This window comes from Macrobrachium nipponense, chromosome 34, assembly GCF_015104395.2.
Source record: "Macrobrachium nipponense isolate FS-2020 chromosome 34, ASM1510439v2, whole genome shotgun sequence".
Classification (NCBI taxonomy): domain Eukaryota; kingdom Metazoa; phylum Arthropoda; class Malacostraca; order Decapoda; family Palaemonidae; genus Macrobrachium; species Macrobrachium nipponense.
In genome coordinates, this window is record NC_061095.1 from 50,125,293 (window position 1) to 50,141,047 (window position 15,755).

Below are 15,755 nucleotides of genomic sequence, written 5' to 3' on the forward strand. Positions count from 1 at the left end.
ACCTGTTTTTATTTAAATGGTCCTTTGTACTTTAAGCCATTGAGAATTTTACAAGCATAAATACCTGAAAAGGTCAAATAACTTTTGCAGCAATATGCATGTATGCAAGAAGGTAATCAGAGGTTACTGAAGATGTTAAAATGAATGCCACATTAAAAATTTCAAAGTGTACTCTAAAATTAGGAGCACTTACCTGGTTCTTGATCCTGAAACCCAGTTTATGAGGTAACTAATCATTTAGACCCTACTGCTGAATTAGTCACTACTTGTCTAGTCGGTCACCTCCATCAAAACATGTTATATCTTTGTTACATGTTATATCTTTGTTAAAAGTCATCCTAATTGATTTTTCATACAAGGTCATTAGTAAGCAGCTGTCCCAACATCCTTAACTAAATGCTTTAGTGAAGAAGAAGAAGAACCAGAATAAGTAAAACCTTACTATTTATAAAGAGGCAGGTTCTGGGGAAGGGTATACCACGATTATGCTGTACATATCAAATTTTGGATTTAACTGAGATTTATGATAGCTCCAGGAAGGCACAAAATTTAACTTCATAATTACATTAATGCTAATGAAAATAAATGAATGCCATAATGACATACTAACAGGTTCTAATTGGTATATAATCCATTTAAAAGCTCATAAACGGTAGTAGTATATCTCCTTTTAAGAACAATATCACAATTCTTTAGGAATATGAACAATACTGTTTATGGTTATGTAAGGGGTATTATTTGTCATCAAAGTCTTAGTCTTAGATTTCCATATTCAGTACTTGCTGTCAGTATCCAGTACGGGTATGTAAAGCTTCAATACATCTTTAAAAAGGAAACTTATCATTCGTTCCCTAATTTTGCATAACCCACAAAAACTTACGGGAAATTTCACTAATGTACAACTGTTTTTATCGCCACTTACCATTCAGAAATCTTACTACAATCATCAGGTACTATCAGAAATCAACATTAACACATGAATGTCTTCATCAAAAGGTACCATTAAGGAAGTTAATGATACTTACCAATAGTTTATAAGTGTGGTTACCCCAATACGTACATTACTCTTCCAATTTACATACCTTTAACAGGGACAAAATCTGGTCACAGAAGAAATGGTTCCCCTTCTGAGCACTGAGCTTTAATTTAGATCATGAGCTACTTCTACAACAATTTCTCATTAAGGGCAAACCAACCTTCCAGCCTTTTACAAAAGACTCAGCCTTTGTTCAGTACTGCTCAGGATTGTCAGCTCCTGTTTCAGCAACAATGATAAGGAGGTTAGGAGGCTGAGTCTATTCCTTCCCACTGACAGGACTCCACTTCCTCTCTCCTCCTTTCTCATGCTTTTAAAAAGATGCTAACCTGACAGATGATTATGGTTACTTATTCCAGTCCTTCTCGCGTCATCATCCTTACCTGGAATAAATATCCAACTCTCAAACATATACTTTATAAAGTAATAGTTAAAACAATATTAAACATTATTATATGTATAATACTATTACAATTTGGGTAACAACAGTAAATAACCAATAATGTATCACAATTTACAGCAAAATGTATCATGCAAAGAACTAGTGTAATCTGGAACTTGAGTAAAAACAAAACTTGCAGAGTAATACACAAGAATAGTATAAACTAGCTACATTGTGTTACATAAAATAAAAGTACCAACAGTTGGGGTAGCAAAATAAGAAAATGGCAAGAAATATATCAATTAAAGAACCCTATACAAATCAAGTATAAATACACAAAAGAACATCATTTATTTCTACTTGGTAATTTAAGAATAAACTATTACCATTACTATTTCCTTATTTAAGAAACTCCTTCGACCTTTTAACCACAATTTTGAAGACAAAAAAATGTGAAAGAATGAAAAGCTCAAATAAAGGTCTTAAAAACTAAATATTTTTCATATCACATATCCTTATATGTCAACACATGCTATAAGATCATATTTCATATAGGTCAACTGACTGACACATGTTGCCTAATAAAAAATAAAACAGAGAGAGAGAGAGAGAGAGAGAGAGAGAGAGAGAGAGAGAGAGAGAGAGAGAGAGAGAGAGAGAGAGAGAGAGACCCATCACCATAACAGCCCATACCAGGATAGGGGTAAGTTGTTCAACGACTAACACTGTTGAATACTTCTATCATTTGTAGAGTTCAGTTATTCAAATTAAATGTTAATAAAATGAATCTGAATATCTCATTCCAAAATCACTTAAATAACTTTTAGACTATCAAAATATTTTGACATAATATTAAGATATGGAGTTGTATTTGAAATTCAGTAAACAAATGTAAGAATAAGCAAAAGAGCTGCGCAATACATTTCCTTCTTTTGAAAAATCAGCAAATGACTATGTATATGTATTCAGAATGTCATTTTTTATTTCAAACAATCATATTAAAATGTTCATACATAATCAGTGTCTGTCTTCAATTGTCAATAATTTTTACCCTATTGTTATAAAAAATCTTGCATCACTTACACAATATTCTAATCTATTTGTGATCTGTGGCAATTTCTGGTCCCTCCTTTTCTTCTGTCTATCATTTATCCAAAGATCTTTTGTAAATTTCCGAGTGTGGCTTCCATTCTAAATGATCTTGTCACTTATAACCTGTAAATCGTTTTACAAATAATCATAAATTTCTTGAATTTCTTCACCCAGTTTATTAAATACATCAAAAATATTCCTATTAATATTTTACTGTTATATTCAACAGGACAATGCCTGCCAAAGGAGAATTTAACACGGGTGTGCTGACCCTGCTTTTAGCTGCATCTGTGCTATCTGTGTCTGCACTCTCCCCAATTGGCCTAGGGTTGAAGCAAGTGACTCAAAGATATTTCAAGTCTTGTCACCTGATATTTGTGGCCAGACAAGAAAATACTGCTATGACTGATGCTTTTAGGTGAATTTTCAAGTAAAAGTTTTCATACTAAATAATTTAACCAGACGGTGTGGCTATATACTATGTATGTATTTGTAAGTCTAAGGATAGGTTGTAATTAGATTTGTAGGTGTATATTCAAGATAAAAGAGGCTTGTCTACAATTAAAGGGGGCAATTCCTCCTACCAGTGGGGCCCATGAACCTTTACTTGGTGTTCCCTCTGCAATAAGTACATTATCTCTGAATCCTTAGCCAATGTCAAACTTGTACCTCTACCACTGATAGGCCTGATGTGTGGCTTTTGTTGGCCTCAAGAAAGAGGTACAGTCACCACTCTAAACTTTCCGCATAATACAGTGCACAGCAAAAGTGGTAGAAAGGTAAGAAAGGGAATGAATAGATCAGAACATTCTGAGGCAGTTTAATATATGGGTTTATATTCTGAATAATACATACTAACAATAAAAATTATGTGGGAAGAATGAACACTGTTAAGTTGCTGAAAAAGAGTCTGATTCCGAGGTATGTATTAAGAGGCAGGAGGAGGAGGAGAATTAGAAATGTAGGAGAGTTGCCATGAAATAGATGCTGAAGAGGAAAGACCAAGACATCCTGAAGTGAGAGTACATGTGAGATTGAGGTATTAAATAGTACAGGTTGTGTGAGGGGTTTAAGAAAACTGTTGACGAGCCTTACATGTAGGTGCATGAGGCAGCTAATGTGAGAGTTTTCCACACATAGGTCTCCAGGATTTAGCATTTAATGGACAAAAGTGACTGACTGCTAAGATATTTTTTCAATGGAGCTCTCGATGTAAGGGCAAACTTACTAATTTTGAATATTCACTATACATACTGTATATAATAAATATACAAGGTCATATTGCATATACTATTGTATATGTACATATACATATGCAATATACTTTATATATCCAAACACATAAAGCTACAACTAATTTAAGCAAGCCCACTAAAAGTAATCCTCTTTCAGATCAGTCACTACCGGATACCAGGCAGCAATATTGGTCAACCTGCAGCAGATATATGGTCCTACAACTGAAGACTCTCAAGCCAAAACCAGACTCCTACAGACCCTAAAAGAACGAAATCCTAAGTTCTCCTGCCATGCCATTATTTGCGAGATTACAGACAAGAATGAATACCAGTTCAGGTACTGTATATAGCAGGTGTTATTTATGAATTCTACTTTGAGATATGTCAATCATTACAAAGTGCATAGCATGCATTTGAATCCCAAGGCTGAGAAAAATTCTGAAATGTAGTCTGACTGACTGACCGATCTGTTTACATAACCTGGCACATTAAGGATTATGGTCACTGACAACACTGAAATGCTGGTCAAGATAGCATTAATTCTGATGAATAAAAAACTACCTACCTGTACTGTATATGTCACGGAGAATATGCTTAAGCAGAGTAAGTATTATATGTAATCCATCAGTTGTCCCTCAACACAGCTGATTTGAACTTTATTGGGATATGCAACCATTCTTTTCTTTATTTCTTTTTTAAAAGCTTTGGTTGAAGACCTTTACGGACAGAATCAACCAATTACGTACATATGCTAAATCCTAGAGCTTGTGGAGAGGGATATTTTATAGGAAATGGTGATGAATAAATACTACTCTAAATACAGTAAGAGGGAACATAGAATAAAACTGACACATTTGAAATTCAGATGCCAGCAGGAATGAATGTGCTCCTCACTTCAATATTTGGAGAGCAGAGGATTCCACAACTGTGCTAGGCAAACTATTCTACATGTTAGTTGCAGCCAAGATAAAACTCCTAGCAAACTTAAAAACTTTAAGTTAAGCAACAGACATAAGATAAGATGAGGGTCAATGGAGCTAATCAGGTGTGATGCTGAGCTCTTGGTTACTGTCGTTTTGCCATAGTACAGTGTGCCCTCGACTTACGTCAGGGGATCTGTTCCAGCGCCGTGCGGTAAGTTGATTTCCACTGTAAGACAGTTTTTCGCAATTATCAGCCTTTTAAAGGCGCTGTAACTTGATGTTGCATAAAGTTACAATGTCATAAGTGCCATTAACCTTATGCCTATTCTTGCCGTCAGCACCATCAACAGCACCTTAACTTGATGCAACATCAAGTTATGGCACTGTAAAATGCCACTAATGGCCCTGAAAAAGTGCCAAAGAGCCAATTGCCATAAGTCATGGTGCCGTAAGTCGAGGAAGCACTGTATTAAATCCATAGGTTAGGGCTGTATAGCTATATTAAATCCCTAGGTTAGGGCAGAATTGCTATATCAAATCCCTAAGTTAAATCTGTACAGCTATATTAAACCCCTGAGTTAGGGCTGTACTGCCGTATTAAATCCCTAGGTTAGGGATGTATATTGCTGTCATTACTGCTAGCATCATATTTAGGAAGTGTAGCAGAGGTGGTTTGGCACACTGGTTTGGTATGGCATGGTACCATAGGTTATGTTAGTTAATAAGGTTGGGATATGAATTGGACATGAAACATTCACTCAATATTTCAGGGATTCTATATAATCCCTGAATATTCACATTCCCTGTGACATGAAATGTATAGTAATCTTTTAATATATTAGAAGCTTTAAGGGGGTCGGCCGGCTAATGCCGTTTTTTAAACGACAGGACTTTGACATTCATACCACTTAATAAGGTGACTTGGGACATCTCCAAACCGCATATGATTTTCGCCTCTGACTTTTGGTTTTGTGACGCCAGGGCAATTTATCCCGAAAATAACTATTTTTCAAATTGTATCTCCTCCCTTGATATTTAATATTAAGACCTGGGATTACTAAAATATATAGACCTGATGTAGACCTCCAATCAAATGGAGAGTTTTTTTCCAAAAGTCATTTTTTTGCTAGATATGAATTTTTCAATATGGTAAAAAAATAAACCCTATAAATCAGGAGAAAAAAATTTATAAAAAAAAGACGAAACAAAAATTGGAAAAAAGGGCTCTATTTGATTGTTCTATAATGTCTTTCTGAGTTATATACCAAATTGCAATGTTATAGCTTTAAAACTAAGTGAGGAGATAGATTTTGAAGGTCAATAAGTATAGTTTTGAGATACGGGCGTTCAAAGTTTTCCTTCGTATTTCTATTAAAACAATGTTAATATATAATGATTATTATGAATGTATATTTCTTTTTTGTGTATTGATAAACCAAAACTATTTTATTTATCATAATTTAATCATAAATGATGATCCCTTTGCTCATATATCATAGCCTGGGGCACTGCTTGAGGCAAGATGGGGCACTCCTTCCTACGTAAACCCCTCTCTCCCCTTCACTAACTCGGCTTATTACAGCGAATTTTCTTCTGTATGTTAGAGAGATGTTTTCCTTGTATTTTCCTCTTTGGCATGATGATGTTCTTGCCGAAACAAAGATAAACAAACGTAAATGCAAGAGAATGTCAGAGGTATTAAAAAACCAAAACTATGTTATTTATCATAAATGAAGATCTCTTTGCTCAAAGATCGTAGCCTTGAGCACAGTGTGACGTGTGCTGTCAGGCAAGAAGGGGGCTTTACTAGGCAACCCTCCCCTCTCTCTTCACTAACTACGCGTATATTATGATATTCTGTAATAATACTTGAGCGATCTTTCTTCGTCTGTATGTTAGCGAGATGTTTTCCTTGTCTTTTCCTCATTGGCATGATGAACTTCTTGCCGAAACATACATAAACATACGTAAAAGCAAGCGAATGTCACAAGGTGAAACTAGAACATGTAACCTACTTGAAGTCTATGGTCCTACTGATTCATGGTTGAACTAGACCAGATACTCGCGGCTTCTGCGAGCCACGGAATCTCTACAGATGCCATTTCTCACAATTTCTTTGCCAATAATTATCAAAATTTACGATAACAGAAGAAATATTGCATTTTCTTGTACGGATGAATGTTTTAGGCTTATTGAGTTATGTTTAATAATTACCCTGTAACTACGAAAGTAAGAGGAATTTTGACGAAATATTTCGTATACGTATTCTCAATTGCCATATGAAGCTCCATGAATTTTTTCATGACTTTGCATTTTTCACCCTATACCACCATATATAGGGGTTCCGGCCGGCCCCCTTAAAGTTTTGCCTTCCAACAGGCAGCAAAATTTGATGATTAACAGACTCTAAACTATAGTCTGCACTTGAACATAAAAGATATCCCACAGGCAAATGTATTTCCATATCAGATCTAACACTGGCTAGCTTATACCTTACAGTTGTCTTTCAACTGAGGAAATCAGTTGCTAAATCCACCATTTATAAAAGGGTAGCCCTCATCATATGTAACAGGAAAGTATAGATGTCTAAGTGGAGGGGCTACTGGACAAACAGCATCCAAAAAAGAAACAGATATGTTAAGAGTAAACAGGTATGGCAGTTGAAAATGAAAAATACACGTTTTAAAATATGAATAACCAAGTTTACAAATGGCTGCTCATTGTATACATACTGCTTAACAATTACAAGAAAACAAAATCTTTCATATCCATCATTATTTTCAGGTTTCTAGAAGACATCAATTTATACCTGAAACCCGAGATATTTGTTGTTCTAGTGGGTGATCAAAAGAACAACATTGATGGAATACTGAACCACACTGCTCTATGGAACACTGCACAAGCTATCTACGCAGCCGTGCCTGGGTACACTAAGAAAAATCAAGAGGATGTTATTAGTAGAACACCCATTAACAAAGTATCAGATGGTTTACTGGGAGAAAACTGTCAAGGCAATGCTGAAACCAAGTCCATTAAGCTGAATAGTAAGTACATATTACAGTCGACCTTCGGTATTCGGGGGAATGCGTACAACAATCCCCTGCAAATAGCTAAAATCCACAAATACTTGACGCTCCTCTATAAATACTCATACCAACTGCCTATTTTGATAGTTCAAACTCAACAAAAAAAAAAATCTAAAAATGCTTATACAGTACTACCTCAGGATACGAAATTAATCCGTTCCGAGGCGACCTTCGTAACCTGAGCTTTTCGTATCTTGAACCGCATTTTACATGTAAATTGCCTAATTCGGTCCAAGCCCTACAAAAACACCCCAGTAAATTTTATAATAAAGCTAAATTAGTGTACATGGTATACAAGAAATACTGTACGTACATACGTTCACTTAACTTTACAAAACATTAAAAAATGTCAGGAAACATAAAGACGAAACTTTACGAAACACATTAACAAAACCGTAACACTTAACTTTACAAAAAACTTAAAATTATATATATATATATATATTTTTTTTTTTTTTACAAAACTTCAATTTCTTCACCACAAACTTTAAACTTTGTTTTTTTGTAGTATCACTTGGATCTTCCTGTTTGCTTACTCTTACTAAAGGCCTCTTTAAAAAAATAACTATCCAAGGAAGATTGCTTCTGCCTGCTTTTGACAATGTTTCAGGGTGTCTCTTTTCTACAAATAATTGCACCTTATGAAAAGCACCTAGAGCATCCTTAATTTCTGCCGTTGTCATAGGGTCGTCCTCCTCCTCCTCGCTGCTGCTAGAGAACTCTTCTTGAACGACGTTATGTTGCATGGCCTCCAACTACTTCAGATCATACATTGTAAGCTCCTCTTGGTGCTCCTCGAGAAGGTCATTGATTTCATCCTCGTCGACGACCAGCCCCATGGACTTGCCGAGTGCAATGATCTCGTCAAGATTTGGTTGCGAAACAGTTTCAGGATTGTCAACTGTTTCTGAATCTGCACCGGATTCACCCACGACGAATCCCTAGAAGTCTCGGGCTGATACGGCATCAGGCCAGAGTTTCCCCCACAAAGAATTCAAGGTTCGCCTCGAAACCTCCTGCCAAGTTTGATCGATGAGTCGAATGCATATTACGATATCAAAATGCTCCTTACAAAATTCACGCAAGGTGAGGTTTGTGGTATCGGTGATGTCGAAACATCTCTTGAAAAGATGTTTCGTATACAGCTTCTTGAAGTACGATACCACTTGCTGGTCCATGGGCTGGAGGAGAGGGGTGGTGTTAGGCGGAAGATAAAGAACCTTGATGAAAGAATACTCCGCTAGGATATCTTCCTCGAGGCCAGGAGGGGCATTGTCCAACAACAGCAGACATTTCAGAGGGAGGCACTTCTCTTCCAAGAATTTCTTCATTGTTGGGCCGAAACACAGATTTACCCACTCTGTGAACATCACTGGAAGCTTCTCCTTTAGCACTTTGTGGGCCTTGAGGGGTGAGCGTAAGCCTGTCTTTCATAGGCTTATGTCCGGGTAGCTTCTTCTCTTCCTCCGTGATGTACGTCCGACGAGGCATTTTTTTCCAAAAGAGGCCAGTCTCGTCACAGTTGAAGACTTGCTGAGAACTGTAGCCTTCCTTGATCGTCATCTCATCGAACGTCTTAATAAAAGCTTCGGCCGCTTTCATGTCCGAGCAGGCTGCCTCCCCATGCCGCACCACTGAATGAATGCCAGTGCATTTCCGGAATTTTTCAAACCACCCATGAGAAGCCTTAAAGTCTGGGATTGGCGTTGATGTCCCTTCTCCTCTGTCGTCTTTGGCCTGGGCAATCAAATCCCCGAAAATAGCGCTGGCCTTGTGGCAGTTTGCCGTCTCGGTTATCGTATCGCCAGCGATTTCTTTGTCTTTTATCCAGACAAGAAGCAGCCTCTCCATCTCGTCATGCACGTGGCTCCTCTTGCTAGACAAAATAGTCACACCCTTGGAAGATGTAGCTACTTTGATGGCTTCCTTCTGCTTAAGGATGGTGCCTATCATTGACGGATTTCGGCCGTATTCCTTAGCGATCACACTCAACCGCATGCCAGCTTCATATTTTTTAATGATCTCCATCTTCGTCTCCATAGAAAGCATCCTCTTCTTTCCTTGAACTTCAGCAACTTTCTTGGGACCCATGACTATGTATATTGTACGTAATTAAGTTACGTAGTATATGTACTAAAAATCTCACACAACACGATAAAGTAGTACAACGAAATCACTAACGAATTTACGTTAATAAAACGAAATTGTATAGAACGAACGAATTCCGCGTGCGTACAATAACGCTGGTGCGAAGCAATGGCTGAAGAAGAACGCTTTTACGTAGAGCACAATGGGAGAGATGCTGACCAATAGGAGAGCAAGATCTTATGGTGGTGACTAGCATCAGGAACCAATGGGAGAGCGGGAGGATGGTGGTGAGTCTACCCAGTTGGCGGCGCGCGAATTTTAAAATTGTTATTGGTGGTCCGAGCAAATCTCGGGACTTTACAGCAACAACCTTTCGTAACCTGAACTATTTTCGTATGTAGAGCCAAAAAAATCTTCATATTTGCTTTCGTAACTTGAATTTTTCGTAAGCTGGGACTTTCGTATGTCGAGGTACCACTGTACTTGAGTTTTTCAATAGTTTTATCACAAAATGCATTTAGTCACAATAATGATATGAAAATACAGTAGCTAGTGCATATTTTTTATGAAAAATATTGATTTAGTGAATTTTTGGCGAATAATGTGTAAAAACAATCGAGAAAAATCTGCGAATACGTGAAGCTGTGAATCCAGAACCGCAAATAGGCGGGTGTCCACCATAAATTGTATAATCATATCAAACAAACATAGTGTTAGGCCTACAATTTTTGGTAAATTAGCCAGTTATGTTTCACTTCCAGATACTCAAAGTAAATAATTCATCCATGTTATTCCTTTTTGCATGTCCATGGGCTTCAATCTGTAGAAACAAGTGGCCCTTGAATTGCACATTTCATTAACCATTTCTTCCTTCTGATATGATCTCATGCTTTGAAATTCTCTCCAAGCTTACCTTTCTCTTGTCCTTATAATTTTCCATGCTTCTGCTATGATGACTGAGCTAGACATAACCCATTTTGCTTGGTTCTGTATTCTACATGTAAGTGATTCAGAATAGCCCACGCTAGACCTAGAGGCAGGTAGCATTTCTTGCTCTCATTTTAATAAAAAAGAAAAAAAAAAGATATATAATATCAAATTATATGGACTCACATTCTTGCTAATAGTTTCATTTTCTTTAACACGAATAACGGCAGTGACGGAATTACGTGTGGCTTTTAAGCTCATCTTTCTAGCCTTATTCACCTCACCAAAACTAAACTGATAGCAATAAATCAAAGCACAGGTTTATATGACCAAGGTCCTTTTCACTTATTACAGTTTCTCCCTGGTATGAAATTAGTTTCTTAAACCTTAACATATAATGTACACATCCTAGAAGTGTCAGCCTGTTAACCTATTCATTTTTACTCCCAGGCGATAGCTGCAGAGATGTGGTCTTCAACTGGCGATGCTTATACTGCATGGCTGGATATGCTGGAGTGAAAGCTGTAGAAACCTGGAATTTACAGCAGGGCTTTCACAAACAGGCTAACCTCTTTCCCAGTGAGTTCCCAGAGTTTGCGGGATGTTTTCCAATGCATTTACCAAGTTTTTGCATGGCCAAATTGTGATCAGCACTACCTATTTATATTACTGAAAATTATTATAAATATATATGCAACATAAATCCAGCTAACTGGGAGATGTTTTCTTTGAACTTATATCACAAACTAAGATTTTTCTTTAAATATTTTGATGCTTAATGCATGCTTCACTGACTACTTTCATTTCTAGATTCCCCTATTGTTCAAAAGCAAATTTCTCATGAGTTGTACACCTCCAGCTTATGGTAGGTACTCACACTGAAACCCAGCGATTCAAATGTCATTGCAAACTCATCTATATAATTTTTACAGGTCAATTCCGCAATTTCCAAGGGCATAAGTTTGACATCGTCTCAATGGAGTGGTTTCCAATCCTTAATTTTTCACGTGACTCTGACAAGCCCGCCACTACTGTTACTCCGAGCGATTCTCTCGACTATCGTATGCTTAGGGCTGTGTCTTCTGTTCTCAATTTCACGTAAGTGACCTCATCGAGTGACTGCTAGAGGCTGCTGTCAATGCAGAACATTACTCTAAAAGTAACAGTTACTTCAATGTTATGATTGGGTTAAAGTAATATGAATCAATATGAATTTAACCTAATGTTTTGTGGATAACAAAAAGTTCCACAAATAATTAGTGCAGTAACGATGTTATTGGTTTAATTACTAATGACAATTCACTAACATACATAATAACTATAGCAGTTAGCAAATTAATTTTATTTTTCAAAGAGTGAAGGAGTTATTAGTCTAATGTTAAAGGTAACTGATAACATAAGCCTCAGTTTCATTCTATCTCACAAACTCTGTTCGCTCTTGGGCCTCATTCTCGACAAATGATGTAATGTCAGACAAATCCACAATCCATGTATTGCTTCATCCCAGTCCAGTCCTCAAATAAAGCTGCAACATCCAGTGAATCTAAACTCCCAAACTGAGTTTATTCACTGGTCTTCTTCCTTCCAATGTACCTTTCACAACAGAATAAAGCATTCTCTTTTGAAATTTACACTTAAATGCAACCATGAAGCAATCTGCCTTTTTCTGCCACATTTGTTTATTTCTGTTCCACAAGTTTATATAATCATGAGCTGTCTGTCTTTTTCTAGCATATGCACACCATTTTGTTTCAAAAATACCCATCATCATAAAGTAATCTGTCCTTTTCCAGCATCACAGTATCCAATATTTTCATTTCCCAGGTGCATGTCCACAAATTTATCAAATAGTATATCTTTGTAACAAGTCAGTACTTTATATGCAGTATTTGAATTTGCTAGGTATGTGATGCGAACCCCACCAGACAATCAGTGGGGCTTATCTATGAAGAACGGCAGTTGGACAGGCACTGTAGGAACACTGCAACGCCATGAAGCCGACTTTTCAATGCTGCTCTCTTGGCTTGCGACCAGAATGGTGGCCGTTGACTACTCGCGTGTCTACATCTCCGAGACTTTGCTGAGTGTCACCTTGAAACCTGGGCCACTCCCCCAGATATTCTCACTCGTCAGACCATTTCCAGGTTTCTCTATTATTATTATTATTACAGTGGTACCTCGACATACGATTAATCCGTTCCGAGGCTCTCTTCGTATCATGAGCTTTTCGTATCTTGAACCGAATTTTACATGTAAAATGCCTAATCCGTTCCAACCACTACAAAAACACCCTAGTAAATTTTATAATAAAGGCTAAATTGACCAATAAACAATGAAATACTACAACAATTTGGACCATTCAATACTTAACTTAATACATACTAGTACTACTATGTACATACCTGTAAATAAGTGTATTAGTGTATACATGGTATACAGGAAATACTGTACGTACATATGTAGTAAAATGTGGAACCTTACCTTTCAAGTGAGGCTATCTCAGAAAGTGGCGACAGAGGAGGAGGACAAACGGCAGAAAACTTCTTATAGTACGTACACTTAACTTTACGAAACACATTAAAAAATGTCAGGAAACATAAACTAAACTTTATGAAACACATTAACAAAACTGTAACACTTAACTTTACAAAAAACTTAAAATTAAATTTTTTTTCTCTTTTTTTTATTTTTTAAATTTCTTTTTACTTTTTGATACTTTTGCATTTTTTTTTTTTTTTTTACAAAATTTCAATTTCTTCACCACTTTTCAACTTTCTGTTATTTGTCGTAGTATCAACTGGCTCTTCCTTTATGCTAACTCCTACTAAAGACCTCTTTGAAAAATAACTATCCAAGGAAGATTGCTTCTGCTTGCTTTTCAAAATGCTCCTGAAACGACTCAGGCAAACGTCATCGAACTGCACAAGCATACGACCTGTGTAAGCCTTTTCGGGGTGTCTCTTTTCTACAAATGATTGCACCTTATGAAAAGCAGCTAGTGCATTCTTAATTTCTGCCGTTGTCATAGGGTCGTCCTCCTCCTCCTCGCCGTTGCTAGAGAACTCTTCTTGAACGATGTTATGTTGCATGGCCTCCAACTACTTCAGGTCATCCGTCGTAAGCTCCTCTTGGTGCTCCTCGAGAAGGTCATTGATGTCGTCCTCGTCGACGACCAGCCCAATGGACTTGCCGAGTGCAACGATCTCATCAAGATCTGGTTGCGAAACAATTTCAGGATCGTCAACTGTTCCTGAATCTGCAGCACCAGCTTCCCACGTCGAATCCCTCGAAGTCTCGGGCGGATACAGCATCAGGCTAGTTTCCTCCACAAAGAATTTTCAAGGTTCGCCTCGAAAACCTCCTGCCAAGCTTGATCGATGAGTCGAATGCATATTACGATATCGAAATGCTCCTTACAAAATTCACGCAAGGTGAGGTTTGTGGTATCGGTGATGTCGAAACATCTCTTGAACAGATGTTTTGTATACAGCTTCTTGAAGTTTGATATCACTTGCTGGTCCATGGGCTGGAGGAGAGGGGTGGTGTTAGGCGGAAGATAAAGAACCTTAATAAACGAATACTCCGCTAGGATATCTTCCTCGAGGCCAGGAGGGTGAGCAGGGGCATTGTCCAACAACAGCAGACATTTCAGAGGGAGGCACTTCTCTTCCAAGAATTTCTTCACTGTCGGGCCGAAACATAGATTTACCCACTCGGTGAACAAAAGTCTCGTTACCCAGGCTTTCGCATTAGCCCTCCACATCACTGGAAGCTTCTCCTCTAGCACATTGTGGGCCTTGAAGGCTCGAGGAATCTCCGAATTATAGACAAGTAGGGGCTTCACCTCGCAATCCCAACTGGCGTTCGAACAAAGTGAGCGTAAGCCTGTCTTTCATAGGCTTATGTCCGGGTAGCTTCTTCTCTTCCTCCGTGATGTACGTCCAAAGAGGCATTTTTTTCCAAAAAAGGCCAGTCTCATCACAGTTGAAGACTTGCTGAGAACTGTAGCCTTCCTTGATCGTCATCTCGTCGAACGTCTTAATAAAGGCTTCAGCCGTTTTCATGTCCGAGCTGGCCGCCTCCCCATACCGCACCACCGAAAGGATGCCAGTCCGTTTACGGAATTTTTCAAACCACCCATGAGAAGCCTTGAACTTTGGGGTTGGCGTCGATGTCCCTTCTCCTCTGTCGTCTTTGGCCTGGGCAATCAAATCGCCGAAAAAAGCGCTGGCCTTGTGGCAGATTGCCATCTCGGTTATCATATTGCCAGCGATTTCTTTGTCTTTTATCCAGACAAGAAGCAGCCTTTCCATCTTGCCGTGCACATGGCTCCTCTTGCTAGACAAAATAGTCACACCCTTGGAAGGTGTAGCTGCTTTGATGGCATCATTCTGCTTAAGGATGGTGCCTATTGTCGACGGATTTCGGCCATATTCCTTGGCGATCACACTCAATCGCATGCCAGCTTCATACTTTTTAATTACCTCCATCTTTGTCTCCAAAGAAAGCATCCTTTTCTTTCCTACTTCAACTTTCTTGGGACCCATGACTACGTATATACAGTATGTAATTAAGTTATGTAGTACGTATACGCATGTAGTAAAGTTCTCACACAACACGATAAAGTAGTACTACAACGAAATCACTGACGAATTTACGTTAATAAACGAAATCGTACAGAACGAACGAATTCCGCGTGCTTACGTAAACGTGATGGCGCCAAGTGGCCGAAAAAGCACGCCACTACGTACGTAGATGCATGATGGGATCATGGGAGAGATGCTGACCAATGGGAGAGCAGGATCTTATAGCGGTGACTAGCATCAGGAGCCAATGGGAGAGCGGGAGGATGGCGGCGAGTCTACTCAGTTGGCAGTACGCAAGTTTTAAAATTGTTATCGGTGGTCCGGGCAAATCTCGGGACTTTACAGCAACAACCTTTCGTATCCTGAACTATTTCGTATGTAGAGCAAAAAAAATCTTCGT